Genomic DNA, 23,564 nt, shown 5'->3' with positions numbered 1-23,564 from the left:
TAGAGCGGGCTTTGGGCTTTATTGATCCAGTAGCTCAACATTTTCCTCAAAGATACAGTTATTCTACATCTGTGTTAGGCCTTCAGCATCATGAGCCAATTAGTAAGTTTGGTTCTCCCTTCCCACGGGGCTGACAAGTGGCATAGGTTTTCTCCTTCTGGGTGAGAGACCCTAACTAGCCCAGCGTCCTAGCAAGAACCCAGGGAGTCCCCTCAATCAGACCTCCTAGGTCACATGACTTCTCTGAATCAAAAACTTTGGAAAAATGGAATGTTCTATGGGATGTAGACCATGGCCACCTCTAAAGCTAACATTAGGAGTGAGTTTTCTCCAAAGCTCGTGGCTAACTGAAGAAGGGGAAGAAAAACAAGTGGAGAGTATGGGAGAAAGACTGGATTGTGGGGCAGCGAAGAGATGCTAGCTCTGTCACTCACAGCAGGCACAACACGTAAGCACTTGCCTTTTTCCACTCTGGTAATGTGAGCGTGTACCTCTTCCATTCCCTTTTGTGCCTACTAGGCACTAACACTAGGAATTAGTGTTGAGGTCAGTAGAGCAATAAATACCTTACATTCTTGCCAGGCCATTCTCATAAGTGAGATTTTAAAATCCTTTAACTGATTTCCCCCAATACAGTTAATATTGTTTCTGAAATTCAGATTTCAATGGCCAGTTGCAAAATCCCAGTGTGCTCAGGACTTGCATACCCCCAACACTACATCAGTTTTCTTCTCCTCGGGTAGCATACATTTGTCAGAGGGCACCTGTAATCTGTCATCTGCACGAAGCGTCTTCCCTGAATGAGTGAGTACTTTATCTATCTAGCAACTTTTTTTTTTTTTTACCAGGCACATTGCCCATTAGAGAGTAATGTGGATTAGATTAGAAGGCAAGCATCGAATGGTAAATGAAACAGTGACTTTAAGATGTATGTTATATCCTTCAGAATACAGAAATGTCAACCCCATTAGTAAATAAATAAAAAGTAGGGGCACCTGGGTGACACTTGGTTAAGTGTTGGCTTGGGATATTGCCTCAGGTCATGATTTCCGGGTCCTGAGATGGAGCCCTGCGTTCAGCTCTGTGCTCAGTGCAGAGTCTGCTTGAGATTCTCTCTCTTCTCTTCCCATTGTCCTTCCCGCTTCTTGCTCACACACACTCTCTATAAATAACTAAATAAAATATTTTTTAATTTTAGAAAAAGGACACCTGGGTGGCTCCGTTTGTTAAGTGCTCAGGTCTTTGGCTCAGGTCATGATCTCAGGGTCCTGGGATGGATTCCCACATCAGGCTCCCTACTCAGCGAGGAGACTGCTTCTCCCTCTACCTCTGCCCCTTCTCTGGCTTGTGCTCTTTTTTGTTCACTTTCTATCTCAAATAAATGAATAAAATCTTTTAAAAAATTTTAAAAATTAATGAAAAGTAAAACAAAATGAAATTCCATTTTCATATATCAAATTAGCAAATAATCGGTGCTTTAATGATAGCATTGGGTACCTATGAAAAAAGCATTGGGTATATTCTGAAACATGACTGATAGTAAAATTCTGTACCTGTTTCAAGTGTGTGTTGGTACAGGTTCAGCAACTAGCAAGCTGGGAGAAAACAGACTGATCTGTAGTGCTTGCCAATAACCACAGTGTAAGTACTCCTGGTCACGGCCAATTTCAAGCTACCAACATGATGTCACTGAAGACAGAGTTGGGAAGAGAGGGGCACAAGAGAGCTAGCTCCTCCGGAGGGCAACTGAGTTAGGTGGCAAGACCCACTGAATTCACGCCTAGGAATTTTTTCCTGAGAAACTATTCAGCTGCACAAAGACAGCTGAATTACAAATTACCTCTTGATCCAAAGGTACTTGGGGTGTAAGAACTCAGGATTAACACAGCACAAAGGATTAAGAATTGGGGGAGAAAAAAGGGATGGAAGATGGGATTGGATTTGGAGTCAATGACATGAGGAGTTTGGGTTTCTTATTATAATAGAAGTGAAGAGATGAGAAATGGGAGGTATGAGTGGAAAAAGTGTAGTCTTTTGTCCAGAATACATGGCTCATTGACTTCTGGCTAGTGCTCACTTCTGCGTCTCCCCAAGCTTCAGAAACCCAGGAGGGATGCCTGTCCTGGGAGCACGAGCATACTTACTCACACACCCTAGCATTTGCAAGGTTGCTTTGGCCTCTTTAACTTCTTTGTCCTCCAACTTCACACTCACTATTCAAGTCCAATTTCACTTCCTCCTTGAGCCAACCGCATTTTACCCAGCCACACCCCAGCTCCAACACAGGAGATACTGCATGCCCAGCATTCTCAGTGCTGCTTGCTCCTAGTCTAATTTTAGATCATTCTATAATGTGACTATTTGTTCACATGCCTGTTTACCTTACTCCAGTCACATCTCTTCAAGGACAAAATTACTTTATTCCTTTCTGATTCCTAGGGATTAGTAGAGTTCTGTCCTGTCCGTATCTCATCAATGAAAGTTGAGGAAATAAGGAGAGATTCAGCTCCTGTAGTCTTTTACTTGCTTTGTCTTGTCCTGTTTTCTCTTATTTACTGTACTTATCTCATTCAAGTTTCAAAGTGCCCCTCACAATAGTATTCTGAACTTAGCTATCAAATCTCACAGGGCTTAGATCTGTGTGCTCTGTGTCTATGCAGTCTCTATCCTGGCAAATCCCAGAGTTCACACTTTGTGGCTCGTTCTTTCAGTGGAGCTTCTCTTTTCCATTATTCCAATCCCTTCAATTCCCTTCTCTCTACAATTAAGTACAGAACCCCTTTGTGCTGTTGGTAAAAATGTAGTAACTGCTCCACTCTACATTTATTTCTTAATTATAATTCAGCTTATCATACCAACCAGAAGTCTTAGTAGTCATGTGGCTAACTGGAACCATCCTTAGAGCCAAGGAATGTAGGAGGTCCCTATAAATCAGAAAAGGCAAAGAGACAGATTTTCCCCTGGAGTCTCCAGAAAGAAACATCGACTTCCTGACACTTCGATTTTAGTTCAATGAGACCCTACATAAGAGTAAGATAAAAAATTGTGCTGATTTAAGCCACAGGTTCATGGTAACTTGATATAGCATCTATGGGAAAATAACATATGACTTTTTTGAAAAAGTGAGGAACTGTTTCCCAGGAAGAAAAAAAAAAAAGAAAATCTGGTTAAGCGTTGTATCTGACTTACATGGAAATACGGAAAATAGCTTTAGAACATGAATTATCTTTTTTAAAAAAGATTTTATTTATTTATTTGAGAGAGAGAGAGAGGGAGAAAGAGCATGCATGCTAGAGAACATGAGCAGGGGGAGGGGAAGAAGGCAAGGGAGAAGCAAGCTTCCCACTGAGCAGGGAGCCCAATGTGGGACTTGATCTCAGGACCCTAGGATCATGAGCTGAGGCAAAGGCAGCCACTTAACTGAGCCACCCAGGTGCCTTAGAGCATGAATTACCTTTGATTATTCTTTTACTACGTAGATCTAATGACTGCTTAAGACAAAATAGAAACAAATATATAATATACATTAAAATGTTTACAGCATTATCTGTTAGTGAGATTATGGATATTTATTTATTTATCTATTTTCCCATTTCTTTATATCCTTAATTTAAAAAAAATATTTATTTATTTATGAGAGAGAGAGAGAGAGAGCAGGGTGAGTGAGGCAAGCAGACTCCCCACTGAGTAGGGAGCCCAACATGGGACTTGATCCCAGGACCCTGAGATCATGACCTAAGCCAAAAGAGTTGGATGCTTAAATGACTGAGCCACTCAGGTGCCCCTGCTATTTTTTTCTTTTTTTAAGTAGGCTTCTTGCCTAACGTGGAACCCAACATGGAGCTTGAACTTAACAACCCCGAGATCAAAACATGAGCTGAGATCAAGAGTCAGATGCCAAAGCAACTGAGCCACCCAGGTGCCCTTTGTTTAATTTTTAATTTTTCTATGATAAATATACATCACTTTGTATATTAGCAAAGTATCTGGCAAAAAATGGAAGTGGGCAGAAAAAGAAATGATTTGCCTACAGAATGATCTGGTTCAAAGGTCACTCATACTGAAAATCATGACTCATGAGAAAGTTTTCCAGTCAGTAAGAAATTCTCTTTTTAAGTACTTTGCAAAAAAATAAAATAAAATAAAATACAAACTAAAATTAAGGGGCGCCTGGGTGGCTCAGTGGGTTAAGCCTCTGCCTTCGGCTCAGGTCATGATCCCAGGGTTCTGGGATCGAGCCCCGCATTGGGCTCTCTGCTCAGCAGGGAGCCTGCTTCCTCCTCTTTCTCTCTGCCTGCCTCTCTGCCTACTTGTGATCTCTCTCTGTCAAATAAAAAAAAAAAAAAAAACTAAAATTAAAAAATAATTACTTTGCAACACACACACACATTCTGAAGCAAAAATTAGAATTTTTAAAAACCTTCATATAAAACCAAAAGCTTGATAGTTTCCTAATGTTCAAAAGAATTTCTTGGTGAAATCAGTGAGGATATTAGCAAGTGTGACTTTTTTTAATATTGTAATAATGAAATGTGTCAGCATTTGGAAGTAACACAATCACATGTGTCAAAGATCCATTCAGAGTGGGAGAGAGAGTGATGAATTTTCATGGAACGAGCGGAAGAAAAGCGCACTTTGTCTCACGTAGGTTTGGTTTCCACATTCAACCATTCTTTTAAAAGTTGCCAGTTGTTGAGTTCTAATGTAGTACCAAAGAAGAATATTCAGTTACACAAGAAACTCTTAAGTAGTCTTCCGTTTTCTAACTACACATCCCTGTGAAATCAGATTTTCTTCATCTACTTCAACCAAACAATATATCACATGCATTAAATGCACAAGCAGACTGTGGGAATCCAACTTTGCTCTATGAAGCTGGACATTAAAGGAATAGCCAAAATACAAAAAAAAAAACAATTCTTCTAATTAATTTTATTTAAAATCATGGTTTTTTGTGACTATATTATTTTTAGTCACCGGTAATGGGTATGTCATTGTTATTTTAAGATGGTTTTTAAAACTCTTCTCTCTTAATTTCTAATATGGTGGATATCAACAACTATAACCCACATAAACAAATATTCTCAATAATTTTGAAAAGCATAATGGGTTGGTAGACCAAAAAGTCTGAAAACTACTAAAAAAACAAAACCGTCAGGAAGTTCTAGAACCTAGCAACTTCTGACAGAGAGACGTCAAAAACTGTTAGCTAGAGATGTCTTGTTTGATACCTTTTTCATTTCGGGAAGGGTTAAAAACATCTCAGCTCTAAGGATGGTTCCAGTTAGCCACATGACTACTAAGACTTCTGGTTGGTATGATAAGCTTAATTATAAATGAGTTACATTAATACAAAAGAGATTTTCTTATCCTGTAAGTAATAAAACATGCAAAGTATGAAAGACATTTTGGTCCTTCACTATCAGAGAAAATAAAACTTTATGAAAAAGAAAGAGGGGGGGTGAATGAATGGAAATTGACATAAGAAGGTAAGACTTTGGGACTCACTTAAGAGAAAAGAGTCACTAAGAAACTTGTGGTAAACAAGATTATAGATTATAGAAAGACTGGAATCTCTAACGGGGTTGAAGTCATCTTTGAAACAAGAGTCATCTGTCCATTTAAATAAAACCTCTAGTTTAAAAAACATTCTTTATTCCTGTAGTTTCTATAAAGTATACTGTCAATGCAAATCAGCAGAGAAAACCTATTTCTGATCCATATAATTTCTCAGTTGCATGTCAGAGAGCAGCGGGGTCATGGTCACGGCCCTGGTGACAAATCGCAGGTCTTGAACCGCAGTCTGCAATGTGGAGAGTTCACATACGGAGAACTGGGAGTTTATTGCATGTAATTTAATGTTCCCTCTCCATCCAGCAGGGAAGACGTTTCCGGTATTTTCGGGAGTCAGTGATCATGTTCCCCCGATTATGATTCTAGAGGTACAGTACTTTAATGCCAGTTAATTGAGCCAATGACTCCCTCAGCGCACAGGCTGCGCAAGCTGCACGCTGGAGCTAAATGGGCTGTGACATCGGACTGGCCCGGAAGGGCTGTCGAAGTATTCCACGGCGACACACGGTTCTGCCGCAGCGATGACGGTTTGATGGGGATCCAGACGGATGATGATGGCTAGAACTTACTGCGGTTGCCTACCACCGGCCATTTATTTTACTACTCATTCATTCACTTAGGCCCTATCACGGCACATGCGGTGTCTCATAAGTTAGTAGTTTAGAAGAAATATAAAGCCTGCTTTTAAATTGGGTTAAGGGTCTATTTTCTCTTAGTGAAAGGCTATGGATGAAAAATAATATCGTTTAGGGATGATCATATTGTAACAATTATTACGGCGTTGAGCTAAAATTAATTTTAGGATAAAAGCGTAGAAGACCAGTGGTGGCTTTTTGGCAACTGGCATCCCCTGCCTCTTTCTCATAGATCACTATTCATTTCCTTTCGAGGGGGCCCCTGGGTCACTCAGTTGGTTAAGTAGACATTTTTGGCTCAGGTCCTGACCCCAGGGTCCTGGGATCGAGTCCCACATCAGGCTCCCTGCCCAGAGAGGAGCCTGATTCTCCCTCTCCCTCTGCCTGCTGCTCCCCTAACTTGTGCTCTCTCTCTGTCAAATGAATAAACACAATCTTTAAAAAGAATTCCTTATGAGGATTATTTTATCTCTTGTTGAGTTTACTCTGGGGGCATTTTTCATTAGTCTAATGTTCTTTCCTCACCAAGTTAATGGCTGGACACATAACCTAAACTTGATGCACCTGCCGTGAAACTTAAACCCTGAGTCGACTACAGACTGAAGATGATGAATCAGTTGATTCCAGCGGCCCTAACGAGGAAAAGCTGGTCTTGCTGCCACTTCATTCCTGCTTCTCTTGGTCACCAGTCCCTGGAGGCACCTGGGTTCTTTTATGGGTTCTTGCCCATAAAAACCCTGCTCCTCCAGCCTGCCGATTGCTTCTCAGTACTCCTAATAAATTTCCAGAAAATTTCTTTTTTTTTGTTTATGGTAACCAAAGCCTAAACATCCAGTTTTGGGCTTGCAACCAAGGAACCCCAATGCAAACAATTGTCTATACATGTGTTACTACGTTAAACCTGCGATTCAAAACTGCGTGTGTAATTTCATGCTGACTGAAGAGCACTAGGATTAATCGTGTGCAAGAGAGTGTTGGCTGAAATACCCCAGACCTCTGTCAACACCAACACCTCGAGTACCCATGAGCACAAAGGACCTAATTCAAGAATCACTGTCGTTTACTTACTCTGCATCGCACATTATCCTAAAGTCAGATATTGGAAATACGGAAATATGGAGATAAGAATAAAATGGTGGTTCATCTTCAAAGAACTTATAACCTAGCAGAGCAAACAGACACACACAATTAAACAGAACCAGGATTGTAAATGCTACAATAGAGGTATGAACAAAGGACTGCGGGGGTCCCAGAAGCAGCAGCAACTTCCTGCTGCTGACAAGTTCCAGAAGGGGTTAGTCCTCAAAATAAATTGAATTTCTGGAGCTCAAGAAGGAGAGGGAGGTATCTCAGTTAGGGGGAACACAGAGGGAGATTAAAAATTCAGACCATGGAAGAGTGTGGCCTGTTTGGGCAACAACAAGAAGTTCAGAGTGGCTGGCATGAGGACAGGAGGTGAAAAGGTCCAGAGCAGGACATGAGAAGAGCTTGTGGGTGTCCGTGCAGGAGTAATGATGAGTTTAGATTTTGAGCAACGGGCTGTGGAGAGCCTGGACACAGCTTTGGATAGGAAAAGAGAGTCAAGAGAATGACCAATCCTGCAGTTTATAAAAGTAACTCACAGGAAATGGAGACCAGCTAGAAAGGAGACAAAATCTCTACAGAATGTGCTGGAGTGGGTGGTGATATCACTAAGTAAGATAAAAAACAGGATGATGTGCAAGTTTGGGGAAAGGAGATAACGATTCTGTTGAGGACAGGAAGGTATTGCTACCCCAGCAAACTTCTGAGCTACCCACAATGCGGGAGGAGGAAAGGAGCGAGTTAAGGTGACCTGATTCTCTTGGATGGCAGCTAGGAAACAGCTCTGTGATGGCTCCAGGGACTCTCTGGTCCCTCTCCACTGTGGTGTGTGGTCTGTGCCAGCGGGGCCACGTTTTCACTGTCAGGTCTAGGACATAACCCAGCATTTAGTGGGCTCAAAGTCAGCATTTGCTGAATGAATGAGTTGGTCATGTCTTGAATCCTTCCTTCTTTCCCTCTTTCTCTAGGCTGACTGCAGATAACTCTAAGTCATGTTACCACAGAGGCCAGACTCTCATTTTCTTCTGTTGGTATATTCCAGTTTCTAGAGTTAACTTTGAGCAGTTGAAAATGATGGAATTATCTGCATTTTGTTTCCATTATGTTTTTTTTTTTTAAATTTATTTATCTGACAGACAGAGATCACAAGTAGGCAGAGAGGCAGGCAGAGAGAGAGGAGGAAGCAGGCTCTTGGCTGAGCAGAGAGCCTGATGTGGGTCTCGATCCTAGGACCCTGAGATCATGACCTGAGCTGAAGGTAGAGACTTAACCCACTGAGCCCTCAAGACACCCCTTCATTATGGTTTTTAAATGATACTCATTAACAGAGCCACTGGTGCAGAATGGGAGTAACTGCTTGTTTGGACCCTGTTGGGTTCCCAGTTCAATTGTGTGAGCTATCTCGGTTTTAAAAAGAATGTGGAGGACCTGTTCTGCCTACAGACTGGATGGTGGGCTCTGAGAACCAGATTGAAACACTGTTCCGTGGCAATTATGTTTCCAGCAGCTTGGTATTTGTTCCTTCATCCATAAATACATTTTTTTCCTAAAAAATGGACAGATAGATATATATCTTCCTGATGTTCAAGTTTACCACTGTGAAAATGAAACCATCAACAGAAAACAGGACCAGGAACATGTTTGCAACAACAGATTTCATCATCCAACAGATGCTAAAGATGACACGCTTTGAATGATACAATTTCCAGAAGGCTTCATCATTAGTGACTACCAAGTCACACCATCTGTCTTGTTGGTGATATTTTATCCCTCTCTCCAGTCATCACAACTGCCTGTTCTTAGAGTAAATGATATATGTGGATAAATATATATAATGAGGGTATCTCAAACATTGGAGGTTTTCAGGGATTATTTTTGATTAAATGGGGGGAGGGCTATAGCTTGACATTTGTAGTTGAGAATATCGAAAGTCTGTATACAAAGCATGAAGCCCTAAACAGTTACATTCACCTTAAATTCACTTATTGATTGACTCAGGTAGAGTTTTTGAGTATCTGTGTAGGAAAGGCCCTTCCCTGGACTCTGGGGAACAAGACGGATGAAGTTCCAATTTGCAGGGAGCCTACATTCTATCAGGAGAGACAGAGATTAACCAACCAATTATGGAGTGAATTATTTCACTGGTCACTGCTGAAAAGATTAAGTACTGAGCTTCTGCGAGATCATGTGCCCTGACTGAGATTGTGTGGGTGACACCCTGACATACAGGGGAAATGGCTGCAGGCATGAGGGAAGCCTTTCTTCAGGAACAGCTGTTGGAGTTTCTACCCGGGTGATCCATTGTCTAGTGTGGTGAGGAAAGTGCGTTCAGCCCAGACAGGAGCCTGGCCAAACAAAGTGAATGAAGCTGGAGTTGCAGGAGCCCAGAATCTGTGAGGTGCTTAGATGTGTGACGAAAGTTCCTTAACAGCTTCCAATTTAGCATTCTGATCTCATCCCCAGTTGGGGTTTTACATACAGTCATACTATTTGTGGAGATTTAAATTGGTTTATTAAATAAACATTTAAAAACACACCGTGGTTTTTGATTCCTTGTTTTATCATTTGGAAGGGGTGGTCCTTTTCTGTCAGAGACATTGAAAAATCTATGTGGCTCAGGCCTTTCTTACCTCAGAAGGGCTCTGCTGACAAAAGAAGGGAGTCAGGTCTCACAGGATCTAGTCGGCTTTGCAAAGGATTTGGGGGTCATATCTCCAAGGCAATGAATGCCTGATAATGGCTTCCGCCCATATGTGAGAGAGTCTGTGCCCATGTTTTCACAATAGTCATCTCTTTCCACTTTGTCACTGCCTGGTGAGGAGGGTATTTTTTGTTTTATTTTACAAATGGCGAAACTAAGGCTAAGAGGCTAAGTAATTTCCCCAGGTCACATTGCTAGGAAATGGTGAAGCTGGCTTCTTAACAAAGGCATAACTCCCACACTCAGGCCCTCTCCACTGCTTCATAGCTAGTCCACTACACTGTGTAGTTTTATGATTTTTTTGGTCTTTTTAAAAAATTTTTTTCTAATTTTTTTTTAAAGATTTTATTTATTTATTTGACATAGATCACAAGTAGGCAGAGAGGCAAGAGCAGAGAGCCTGATGTGGGGCTTGATCCCAGGACCCTGGAATCACGACCTGAGCTGAAGGCAGAGACATTAACCCACTGAGCCACCCAGGTGCCCTGGTCCTTTTTTTAAAAGTAGGCTCCATGAGGGGCTCAAACCCATGACCCTGAGATAGCAAACTGAGCTGAAATCAAGAGTTGGACACTTAATCAACTGAGCTACCCAGGTGCCCCTGCCCTGTGGTGTTTTAAGAAGGATGGGCAACATGGGCAAGAAGGAGAGTGTCGTGAACTGGATTGTGTCCCCCCCCCGCAAATTCATGTTGAGATTCTAACCCTCAGTACTTCAGAATGTGACCATAGTTGGACATAGGGCCTGTCCGTAGGTAATTTAGTTAAAATGAGGTTATCGGGGTGGGCCCTAATCCAACAGGATGGGTGTCCTTACAAGAAGAGGACATTTGGGCACAGGCATGTACATGTGCAGATACAAGGAGAAAATGGCCATCTACAAGCACAGGAGAGAGGACTTAGAAGAAACCAACTCTGTTGACACTTTGACCTTGAATTTATGGTCTCCAAAACTGTGAGAGGAAAAATTTCTGTTAGTTAAGCCTTCCAGTCTCTGGTGCTTTGTTGTGACAGCCAGAACAAGCCAATATAGGGAGTTTGTTACTATCTTAATGTTTCTTCGCTGTTTGGTTCTTTTTTCCCAGGTGCCCATGGTTGGGCTTGGCAGATTTCCTGAGGCAATATTCCGCTGGCTACAGACCATGCTTTGCACACCTGGTCTTCTCCCCATAATTAAAAATCATCACCATGTTAACCCTCAAAGCCTTACCTTCCCACCATATGATGATGTATAGTAAAAGATCATGGTTGTTTAAGCTAAATCCTGCTATCATCGATATTAGCAATCCAGGTCCAGGTGAAGCCTTAGCACCATTAAACATGTAAGAATGCTAAAACATAACAAAGCTTGCAGATCTTAAGGTAAGATGCGAATCTTAAGAATTTTAGGTACTAGGGATTAATTGGAAGAGAGATGTCTGACGAAGGAAAACTTCTGGCATCTTTTGAAACATCCTCCAAAGCTCATGCATCAGGCTGGCTCCACCGAAAAGAATATTCTGGCAGATGGAGGAGTTGAGAAACCCTGTGTCAATTTACTCTCATTTGCAATCTCATGGCTTGTTTGGCTTCTCTAATTGAATCAATATTTTTTGTGTATTTTTTTCTCTCTCTAAAAAAAAGAAACCCACAAAAATACAGTACCAACCTAATGCCTTCAGGCACTTGTATTCTGTCTTCTGAAGACTTTTTAGTGTTATAATTCCCTCAGCCACTTTGTAATCCTTTATTAAGTTTTAATGTGGTTTAAGCTCTCCATCTGTAGACAATATATTATTTCCCCCTCTTTGCCAGCGGGTCTAATACTTCCCAATGGTCTGTTTTAGAGCTCCTTCTGGTGGTTGAAAGCTATTATGACACATCCATCTGCGGCAGCTGCATCCATTCAATCTCACCGTGATTGCTAAGACCTAATCATCAAAACAGAATCGCAGAAGTCATATTTGCAATAGAACGCGAAAGAATGATGTCCAGCTTTACAAATTAAGAATAATCATCCAACTTGTGACCATCAGAGAAAGGACGGGAGAGATTCTGGGAGGCAGGTTATAATCATTCTAACAAACCGGCAATTCTTGCTCCTGGAACTAACACGTTCTAAAGGAGGCATTTTGTATCCCTATTGTTTGCTGAATTTGGCTACATTTTTAATATGGTGTGAAGGCAGAGAAAGGGCTTTAGTTTCGTGTTATGTTCATATTAATATGAACACTCATGTTAATTGCTTATAGTAATGCCTTTTTCAGAACAAGTGTATTAGAATAGGGCAATATGATTATTAGCACCTTTTAAGATTTTTTATTTTTCTTCATGAAATGTTAGTAGAAAGAGCTCAGTAGCTTGTGTTCACAATTACTCATTTGCCTTCTGATCTAAATGCCCGTGCCCTTCTTTTTATTTGTCTTTTATTCTGGCAAAAACACATAAAATTTAGCATCTTGACCATTTTAAAGTGCAGTTTCTGTGCCTTTCTGACTTTGCCCACCTGTTCTATCACACCCTTCTTTTTGTCATTTCATACAAGTTATAAAGTAAAACTTAAGAAGTGATATTTAATTTAAATAAAATGTATAAGAATTATAATAATAAATTGGCCTGTATTATGATGTAACCAGAAAACTATGTGAAAAACTAAAAAAAGGGAAAGAATAAGCCTAGATATGTATGAACACAAGTGTTTCCCTTTCCAAAGTCACAATATTGGGAAGTTAAACACTTAGAAAAATTTCACCTAAAATTGTGACTTTTGGGGTGCCTGGTTAGCTCCATCAGTTAAGCTTTGGACTCTTGATTTCAGTTCAGCTCATGATTTTAGGATTGTGAGATCGAGCCTGGTATCGGGTTCTGTGCTGAGTGAGCATGGAGCCTGCTTAAGATTTGCTTTCTCATTTCCCTTTTGCCCCTACCCACTTCTCCCTCTTAAAAATAAAATAAAGTAAAATAGAGTTGTGGTTTTTACTTTGGAGAGCATGTTAAAATGTTAGTCATATTCTCATTGCTGAAAAATAATGTGTCTTTGGAAGTAGGTTTGACTTTTGGAGACTGACAGAGGAGAAATAGTTAATAAAATAGACAATCATGCTGAGTAATGTGTGCTTAGATCAAAAATAAAACCCAACTATTAATTAATGAGATGTCTTTTCCCCACATAACTTGTAAATGGATTTTTCAAGCCATTCCAAAAGAGGAAATTAAAAAGTATCTAGGGAAATGGCAGCATTTTTGGAATCAAGAGAAAAATGTGGGCAAGCTATTTAGAAGTTACAACACATTTTAACTTATATTTTCTCACAGGATCATAACAAACCATAAAAAGTATGTGAAAGAGATATTAGTTATTATTATAATTATTATAATTAATTATCAACACACAGATGAGAAAATGGAGACCTGAGGAAGTACAGTGTTTTATTAAAGTTGCTGCATCTATTCATTGTGGGAGAGGTAAATCTGAACCCAGGACACCAAACGCTGGGATCTTCTAGCACTCCCATGACCCTTCAGTGACTGGCCATTCCAGGCATATTCTTTGGGATAGAGCTTATGTTATTTTTGCTTTATTAAAAAAATATTGATAACCCTATCATAAACCTATAAATCTCATAACATTCAAAAAGTGTTGGATGGGAAGAGAGACTTTAAGAATATTTCTCTCTAATTGTTAATAGTTGAATGGTAACATGATTTTTTTCTTCTTGAAACAACAAACAGGTATGTGTTGATAATCAGAAAAAGGTGTCATTTGTAAAATCAATTTTATTTTTGGGGGGACCTGGGTGGCTCAGTGGGTTAAGCCTCTGCCTTCAGTCCAGGTCATGATCTCAGGGTCCTGGGATCGAGCCCCGCTTCGGGTTCTCTGCTCAGCCGAGCCTGCTTTCCTTCCTCTCTCTCTGCCTGCTTCTCTGCCTACTTGTGATCTTTGTCTCTCTGTCTTGCTCTTAAGATAAATAAAATCTTAAAAAATTTTTAATTTTTAAAGGTTTTATTTATTTGTTTGAGGGAGCGTGTGCACACAAGCAGGGGAGGGGCAGAGGGAGATGCAGACTCCTGGCTGAGCAGGGAACCTGATCCACAGCTTGATCTCAGAACCCGAGGATCATGACCTGAGCTGAAGGCAGACACCTAATTGACTGAGCCACCCAGGTGCCCCTGTAAAATCAATTTCAAAAGAACTAATTGCTGAGTTAGTTCACAACTGTAGTATCTTTCCTTTTTATTGAGGTTTTGTTTATTTACTTAGAGAAGTTTAAGGTTCACAGTGAAATTAAGGGGAAGGTATAGAGATTTCCCACATATCCCCTATGCCACATGCATAGCCTTCCCATTACCGACATTCCACCAGCCATCAGCACGTTTGTCATAGTGGATGATCCTACACTGACACGTCATAATCACCTGAGGTCCGTAGTTTACATTAGGGTCACTCTTGGTATTGTATATTCTATGGGTTTGGACAAATGTATAATGAATGACATGTATCCACCATTCTGGTATCATACAGAGTATTTTTGCTGACGGTCCCCCCCCAACCCAAATCTTCGATTACTCTAACGATTTGTCTCCCAAGCCCCCTGGAAACCACTGATCTTTTTACTGTCTCCATAGTTTTTCCTTTTCCAGAATGTCATATCGTTGGAATCCTACCATACGTATGTAGCATTTTCAAATTGGCTTTTTTCACTTAGTGATATGTATTTAAATTTCCTCCCTGTCTTTCGATGGTTTGGAAAGCTCACTTCTTTTTAGTGTTGCATGATATTCCATTGTCTGGTACACCACAGTTTATTCATCCATTCATTTACGAAAGGACAGCTTGGGTTGCTTCCAGGTTTTGGCAAATATGAATACAGCTACTATAAACATCAGTGTGTAGGTTTTTATGTTTCTGTTTCTTTGAGTAAATACCAAGAAATGTGAATCATATGGTAACAGCGTGTTTAGTTTTATACAAAACACCCAAACTGTCTTCCAAAGTGGCCGTACCATTTTGTATTCTCACCAGCAATGGAAGAGAGTTCCTCCCCAGTGTTTGGCTTGTCATTGTTTTGGGTTTTACTAGGTGGCTAGTATTACCTCATCATAGTTTTAATTCGCATTTCCCTGAGTTTGTGGTTTCTTTAAAGACATTTTTAGCATATTAGAATCGAGACTTTGATTGAAGAGCTATAAAGGAGTTCTTCTGTTTCGTTTTGTTTTTTAGCTGTGGTTAAGTTCTTGAAAATATATACAGGAAGAAATTATTCCAAATGCCTTACTAAATGTTCTTACTAAAGAGTATATATGGTGAGAATGGACTTTTTGGTGAGTTTTGATCAGTTTTTTAAAAAAAACCTTTTGAAATTTAATGAAAATTATGAACTCTTTCACCAGGAAAATGGATATGATCTCAAAATTTTGCCTGTAGTTTCAGGGAATTTGTCGGCTACATAAATACCATTTATAGGTCATACATTACTTATTTTTACCCTAAGACTTTTTTCCTACTATAGACGTTTATTTTTTCATGTATTAAATTCTAACAATGTCTTAATTGGTGGAGTTAAGTTAATAAGACTTTTATATGGAGACAGAAAACATATTCATATTAGAATAAAGAGAGATTATTTTTTATCATCTCTTTGTAAGTAATTTCTTGAATGTGTTAGGATTTTTTTAAGAACCTTTATTCAGTCTGTACACTGGATATTCCCCCTTGCCTCCTCCCTTCTCTTCTTGTCTTTCCAGGAAGGGTTTAAGGCAGTTTATGGACATGCAACAAGTAAAACGAGACAAATGTAAAGATAATTAAGGAGTAGATCTGGACAAAGAGGGACTCAAAGGAGGAAAAATGAATTGAAATAATGCTTGACACTGCTTTGAGAATTTAGATGTGGACCACTTATTGGACTCTGAGATAGCACACAGTAGGAAATGTGTGTATTAACTGAGTCAGTGATCATAAGATACGAGCCAGTGAATGCTTAGGAGAGGCACATTTATTTTTGGCACCAAGTCCAAAGAAAATGTTTTTCTGGGGGTTCTCATCAGATCAGGGGTAATGGACTGAACAAGGTCTTAAAAAATATCCATATAGTAAACACAGATTACTTACTCAGGGCTGTTTCTTATGGAGAGGAAGATCTTATCAGAGATTCATACTATAATGCTTAACCAGCTCAATAAAAGCGATGTTCTGGTTGGGGAACCCAAGTAATATGGCCCATGTAGCCAGCTCTAGGATGCCCATAAGAATATGGATGGAGGAAGGGTTAGATTGACAATCTTCCACAAAACAGCTTCCTTTAATAACTCCTGATAAATATTTTTATAAGATCTCTCAGAATAATACATGCATCTAGCTAAGTATCAAATACTAGATAACAGCTTTGACATAAGCAACAATCTTCTAAAAAAAAAAAAAATCTCCTAGGCCTCCCTTCCTTCTAGACTCATTCCTCAGAAGCAATTATTACAGAGTATCAAATTCTTCGAGTGGTTACTTTCATAACACTAGGTAAAAAGATCTTTCTTGATTTATAAATGGTAGACAATGTCTAAATTTTAATTTTAGATTTAACTAAGTGACACTGTTCTTCGTTGATTGATAACATGAAGATGAATGAAGGGAAACCTCCACTAAAACGAATCAGGAGGTTCCACAGGGGGAGCTTTCATGCCCTACCACTCATAGTCGATTGCAAATCCAACAGGAATTGAGGGAATCTGCAGGTGGATACCACTTTACCATCCTGCCAGGAGAAAGAAAAGCTCACCTCCTTCTCTCCCATCTTCCCGCCCCTCGCTAACAGCTCAGCCAATGAGAGACAGTCACAACTCAGCCGATGAGAAGCAGCTATACTTCCGAGTCCCTGTTGACTCCAATGGACTTTTTGTTTATAGCAGCCTCTACCAAATCTCCCTTTTCTCTGTTGAAGAGCGTTCCTCCCCTTTGTTCAGCCAATTTGCCTATGGTTCTTGCTGTAGCTTGCTTGCACTGGATTCTAATTCTCTGCTATTTCAGAATAAACCCATTTTTACTGGTAAAATAACTGGCAGTTTTATTTTTAAGGTTACTAATAACTATTTTCAGTTCTTCTAAAAGTGTATAGTATTTCATATTCTATCATTATATAGTTCCCCTCTAGCATGGAAATACTGACATCTCTACATCTCCTCCCTTTTTATCCACCTTCTTTTATGAATTATACTTCTATGTTCACATTGTAAATATCGCTGAAGGTTGCTATCATTGTATTATGCTCTGTGACCTTGCTCTATTTTTTCATATGCTGATTTAATTAAAAACAAACAGCTAACTTTATTATGGTTATTAAATTATTATTCACTTTTAGACCAACTGGTATGCTAGCATTATATTTCTTTCCTGGTGGGTCACATCCATAAGCCAGTTGAAGGAAGATGTCCTTAACATCACAGTCTGCTGGAATTCATTCTTCAAAGCACTTAAAAATCATACATTTGAACTTGCTAAAATGGGCCATGATTTTCTCTTACAGCTTTTGGTTTTGCTTAGAGTTTCTAAAACTTTTTTATTCCTTTGTTCACAAAATAGTGGTAGTGTGAATATCCTTATATTTTCATGTTCTTGCAGTTATGCTACCTGTTGTCCTTCTGCTGGGACCCCCTTTGTCTTCTCCTCCCACCTGGCCATGAGCTGAACTGTGTCACCTCCGCATGTGTCTTCTCTGCTCAACATCTCAAGGTTTAACCAAACCCAATGTTTTTGTCTTTCTGGTATTTCCTTCAATCTTCAAGCAGCTTCCTATGGAAGAGCATTAAGGAGATAATTTAAGTTCTTGCATGTCTCAATATGTCTTTATCATGCCCTCCTATGTGATTGGTAACTTGGTAGGGTTCAGAATTTTAGGTTAAGTCTTATTCTATGTCAAACTTTGAAGGCCTTGCTCCATGACTCTCACATCTGGTGTTCAAGATGAGATGTCTGATATCAGTCTGACTCTTGAGTTTGTGTAGGGAACCATTTATTGTTTTTGGCAGCTTTTAGGGATTTCTCCTTATCTGTGATGATCCAAATTTCACAACAATAAGGGGAGATGTTCTCCCCACTCATTCCATGGCCCTGTTCAGTTGGTCTTGTTCAGACTGAGTCCTTCTGAATTCATTCAAATGTTGAGCTGAAAGAAATGATCCTTTATTTTTCTTGTATTTCCTCTCACATTTTCTCGTCTTTGCTCTACCTCCTGGGATATTTACTTAACTTTATCTTCCAACCTTCTCTGTTGGATTGATCCTTTGTGCCTTTTTTCTCTCATTCCATACTTTTCAGAAGATTTCTTTACCCATTTGTTGTGTTCTACAAACTCTGCTTTTGGTGTTAACATTCAAGATTCTCTTTCCCAAGGGCTCTTTCTTTGCTTTGTGATTATTCCCCTTCATGGCATGGTGTTCTTGTTGTTGTTGTTGTTGTAATATCAGTTCCTCCTGAATATATTAAAAACATTTTTAAAAAATCTGTTTTCTCTTTCTTCAAGTTGACTTTTATGTTACAGGGTTTTCTCCTATTTTTAGTGATCCCTGATTGACATTTGTACTTAAGAGAAGGCTTACAGGTCCACCAATTTGTTTTAAGAGAAGGCTTACAGGTCCATCAGTACAGATCCTCACTTGAGATCAGAACAGCCACCCCCACACCAGAAATTTAAAAATTCTCCAAAAGCATTTTCTCCTCAGAACTAAATGCTAAATTTTCTGAATACTTTGAGTTGTTAGACAGGCTGGGGCACAGAGGGTATATCCGTTGTGTACAAAAACCTTTCATAAATTCCCTTTTTTGGTCCCACTTCTTACTCCTGACCTCTCTCAGATTTGATACAGAGTCCAAAGTCCTATATTCCTAAGACAGATTGGTTCTCATTTCTCTGGCAGCACCCTGGGGGTATATTCTTGATGGTTGGTCCCTCTCCCATGTTTCGTCTCACAATACACTCTAACTGCTTCCCATGTCTGACCAATTCATTGAAACTTCTCATTTGCTCTTGCTACGTCTCATGCCTGTTGATATAATATAATTTTTTTCTATAGTTCTCTAATTTTATTCCTTTGGGTTCCAAAAGGAATAAAAAGGATTTTTTTTTTCATAAGTGTTCAAGGGCAGTCAGTTTCAGATTATGCCCTGTTAGGGACTAAATCGTGTCCCCTCCAGAATTTATAGGTTAAAACACTAGTCCTCAGTGCTACTGTATTTGGAGATATAGCTTTAAGAAAACAGAAATTAAGGTTTAATAAGATCATGAGGGTGGGGCTCTAATCCTATTAGACTGGTGTTCTTATACGATGAAAAAGAGATTCCAGGAATGCTTGTGCACGGAGAAAAGACCATGTGAGTATACAGTGAGAAGCTGACTGCAAGCCAAGGAAAGAGGCCCTAGAAGAAATTAAACCTGACAACACCTTGATCTTGGTCTTCTTGCCTCCAGAATAGTGAGCAATACATTTCTGGATAAACTGTCCAGCCTATGGTATGTTGTTATGGCGGCCCAAACTGATTAATACACATTCCAAACAAAGTACCCATCGCACAGAGTCTATATTACCAGGTATATGTTGGGCTTCCTATTTCAGCTGACATATTCCCATGACAGTGAGGAGTCTAAGAAAGTTGGGTGCTTTGTGGAAGAGGAGGCTATTATATTTCTACATGGTAGCAGACTGAGGAACTTCCTAACGCTAACTTCAGATATTTCTTAGGAATAGTTTGGGCTATATGTGAATGTGTTTGTGTCTATGTGAATGCGTGCACACATGTGCCAATATGAATATACGTACTATTCATGAGAAGGATTTTCTTTTTTTAAAGTTTTGATTTAAATTCCAGTTAGTTTACATGCAGTGTAAAATTAATTTCAGGCACACAATATAGTGACGCAGTACTTCCATACAAGACCCAGTGCTCAACAAAACAAGAGCGGCTCCGTAAATCCCATCACCTATTTCATCCGTCTTCCCACTCACCTGCCCTCTGGTAACCATCACTTTTTTCTCTAGAGTTAAAAGTCTGTTTCTTGGTTTGCTTCTTTCTCTTTTTCCCCGCCTTTACTCATTTGTTTTGTTTCTTAAATTCTACATATGAGTGAAATCACATGGTATTTGTTTTTCTCTGACTGACTTATTTCACTTAACATTATACTCTCTAGCTCCATCCCTATCATTGCAAATGGTAGGATTTCATTCTTTTTTTTATGGCTGAGGAACATTCTATTCTCTCTCTCTCTCTAGATATAGATATAGATATCACATCTTCTTTATCCATTTATCAACTGATGGACACTTGGGCTATTTCCATAATTTGGCTATTGTAGATAATGCCGCTATAAACATTGGGGTATGTGTATCCCTTTGAATTAGTACTTTTGTATTCTTTGAGTAAATACTTAGTAGTACAATTGCTAGATCATAGGATAGTTCTATTTTTAACATTTTGAGGAACCTCCACACTGTTTTCCAGAGCAGCTTCCTCAGTTTGCAGTTAATGGGAAGGATTTTCTAAGGATTTCTAAAGGCAAAATCTGTAATTGGAGAAAAGTGATCAACATAACCACATAAAAAGGTAAAATTTGGGGGTGCCTACGTGGCTCAGTCTGTTAAGTTTCTGATTCTTTTTTTTTTTTTTTGAAGATTTTATTTATTTATTTGACAGAGAGAGATTACAAGTAGGCAGAGAGAGAGAGAGGAGGAAGCAGGCTCCCTGCTGAGCAGAGAGCCCGATGCAGGACTCAATCCCAGGACCCTGAGATCATGACCTGAGCTGAAGGCAGTGGCTTAACCCACTGAGCCACCCAGGCGCCCAAGTTTCTGATTCTTGATTTGGGCTCAGGTCATGACCTCAGGTTGTGAGCCTGGAGCCTGCTTAAGATTCTCTCTCTCCTTTTCCCTTTGCCCCGCCCCAACCCAAAAAAGGTAAAAATTCCTTGTTTAAGCTTAAATAAGCTTAAGAGGTGAAAAGGTAGGGAAAAATATCTGAGCAATAATTTAAGACACATGAGCTCACTGTTTTTAAAAATGAAAAAGGTAAATATATTAGAAAACTGGACCAGAGATAAGAATTAGCAACTCATGAATTGAAAATACAAATGTCCAAAAATAGCCTTAACAAGTTTATCTGGTGGGGCACCTGGGTGGCTCAGTGGGTTAAAGCCTCTGCCTTCCGCTGGGATCGAGCCCCGCATCGGGCTCTCTGCTCAGTGGGGAGCCTGCTTCCTCCTCTCTCTCTCTCTGCCTGCCTCTCTGCCTACTTGTGATCTCTTTCTGTCAAATAAATAAAATCTTAAAAAAAAAAAGAAGTTTATCTGGTTTAGTATACGTGTACCCCAAATAATACCACCTGAAATAGAACTGATTACAATGCTCTTCGTCTTGGATTTTTCTTCACTAGCCATTTGCATTTTTTAAAATTTAATTTAACTTAATTTTTTCCAGGGTTCCAGAACTCATTGTTTATGCACCACACCATGCAATACGTGCCCTCCTTAATACCCACCACCAGGCTCACCCATCTCCCACCCCCTTCCCCTCCCAAACCCTCAGTTTGTATTTCTAGAACAGCTACTGTCTGTGTTACACTTTCAGCTAAAAAAAGCTAGAAACAGAATGGATCATATACTCAGACATGAATTTGGGTATATTATGCTGAGCTCTAAACCAGTGAATGCTATGCCAAATTAAATATAGTCTGCTAAATGTGATATTTATTGCTTCCCAATTTATTTTGTGTTTGAAAATAATTTTTACCTATAATGGCTAAAAAAGTGTTGAATTATGCAAAGAATCAAGATGGAGCATTCCTGAGTATTAAAATGCCAACTGCATAGCAGTTGTTTAATGTATCTTTTAGGAAATATTTGAGGATATAGAGTGTGTAATAGTCAGCTTTTAGGATAGATGTATTTGTATACTGTAGCTGTTATATATATTTTAAAAAGTACTGCAGATGTGAAGGCTTAAGACAACAGAAAGGTATTTGTCTACCATCCTGGAGGACAGAAGTCTGAAATATACCAGTAAGCCAAAATCAAGGTATTTGCAAGGCCATACTTACTTTGGAGGTGCTAGGGGAGAATCCATTCCTTGCCTCTCCTAGTTTCTGGTGTTTCTCAGCTTTCTTTGGCTTGTGGCCACATCTCCAAATCTCTCTGTGCTCCACATTTACATTATCTTCTCTGTGAGTCTCTAAAAAATCCCTCTATCACTCTTATAAGGACACTTGTGATGGCATTTAGTAATGCTGTTCACCTGGAATGTACAGAATTGTTTCCCTATTTCAGGATCCTTGACTTATTCACATATGCAAGGACTTTGCCAGACAAAGTAACAATCACAGTTTCCAGGAATTAGGACTTGATAACTTTTGGTGGGAGTGGAGGTGGAAGGGAGGGAGAGGTGTATGATTCTAACACCAATTACAGTGTGTGAGTGTGTGTGTGTGTGTGTGTGTGTGTGTGTGTGTGCATGTGCGCCAGCCATACCATTAAGCAATTCTTGAACACCAACTAGGTGTCCTATAATTCAACTCAATTCAGACACTACCTACCTGGAGATAGAGTCAGATCCCATGGGTTAAGAGCTTAGTCTCACAGTCTGTCCACACCTTCCACTTCAGATGTTAATTGCAAGACCGGTTTGTTCTCTGTGTTCCCTATGTTTCTGACCAATGGGCTATTAGAGGTTTAGATTAGAGGTTACAACAAGCACCTCCTTGGGTTCAGTTAATTTGTGGAGCAGCTCACAGAACTCAGAGAATCATTTTACTTGCTAGATTATAAGGGGTTACACTGGTGTATTATAAAAAGATATACTGTAACTCACAAAAAGCCAAATGGAAGAGATGCATAGGGCAAGGTATAGAGAAAGGGGCAGAAAGCTTGCATGCTTTCTGAGTGTGCTGGTCCCCCAAATCTCCACGCATTTATCAACCTAGAAGTTCTCCAAATCCTGCCTTTTTTGGTTTTTATGTAGGTTTTGTTATGTTGGCATGACTGGTGAAATCATTGGCCATTCATGATTGACCTCAATCTCTAGACCCTGTCCTTGCAGATGTGTTTGTATGTATTGGGGGGTCGGGGTGGAACTAGAAACTTCAACCTTCTAATCACAGAGTTGGTTTCTCTGGTGACCAGTTGCCGTTTATGTTACCTAGGGCTTTAGTTTACCTAGGGCTGTCCCTTAAGAAATTTTAGGGGTTTTAGGAGCTGTGTGTCAGGAATGGGGAAACGACCAAATATATATCCTTATTATAAACCGCAGTATCAAAGAGGTACATGATTATGCCTGCCACAATGCCCCAATAATCCTTATCTCCTAGCATTTCTCCTAATCTTGCTTGATTCTCTCCCATATTGAACCGGGGGGATGGTTGGTCTATGTGACCAATAGCATACAGTAGAAATGATGGTATGATGCTTTTTAGATAAGGTTATGAAAGATTGAGGCTTTCATTTTATGTGCTCTCTCTTTCCCTCATTACTTACCATTTTGGAAGAATCCAGCCTCCATGTATTTTTTTTTTTTTTTTAAGATTTTATTTATTTATTTGAAAGAGAGAAAGAGACAGGGCAA

The sequence above is a fragment of the Mustela lutreola genome, chromosome 3 (assembly GCF_030435805.1).
Source record: "Mustela lutreola isolate mMusLut2 chromosome 3, mMusLut2.pri, whole genome shotgun sequence".
In the NCBI taxonomy this organism is placed as follows: domain Eukaryota; kingdom Metazoa; phylum Chordata; class Mammalia; order Carnivora; family Mustelidae; genus Mustela; species Mustela lutreola.
This window is presented reverse-complemented; position numbering follows the sequence as displayed.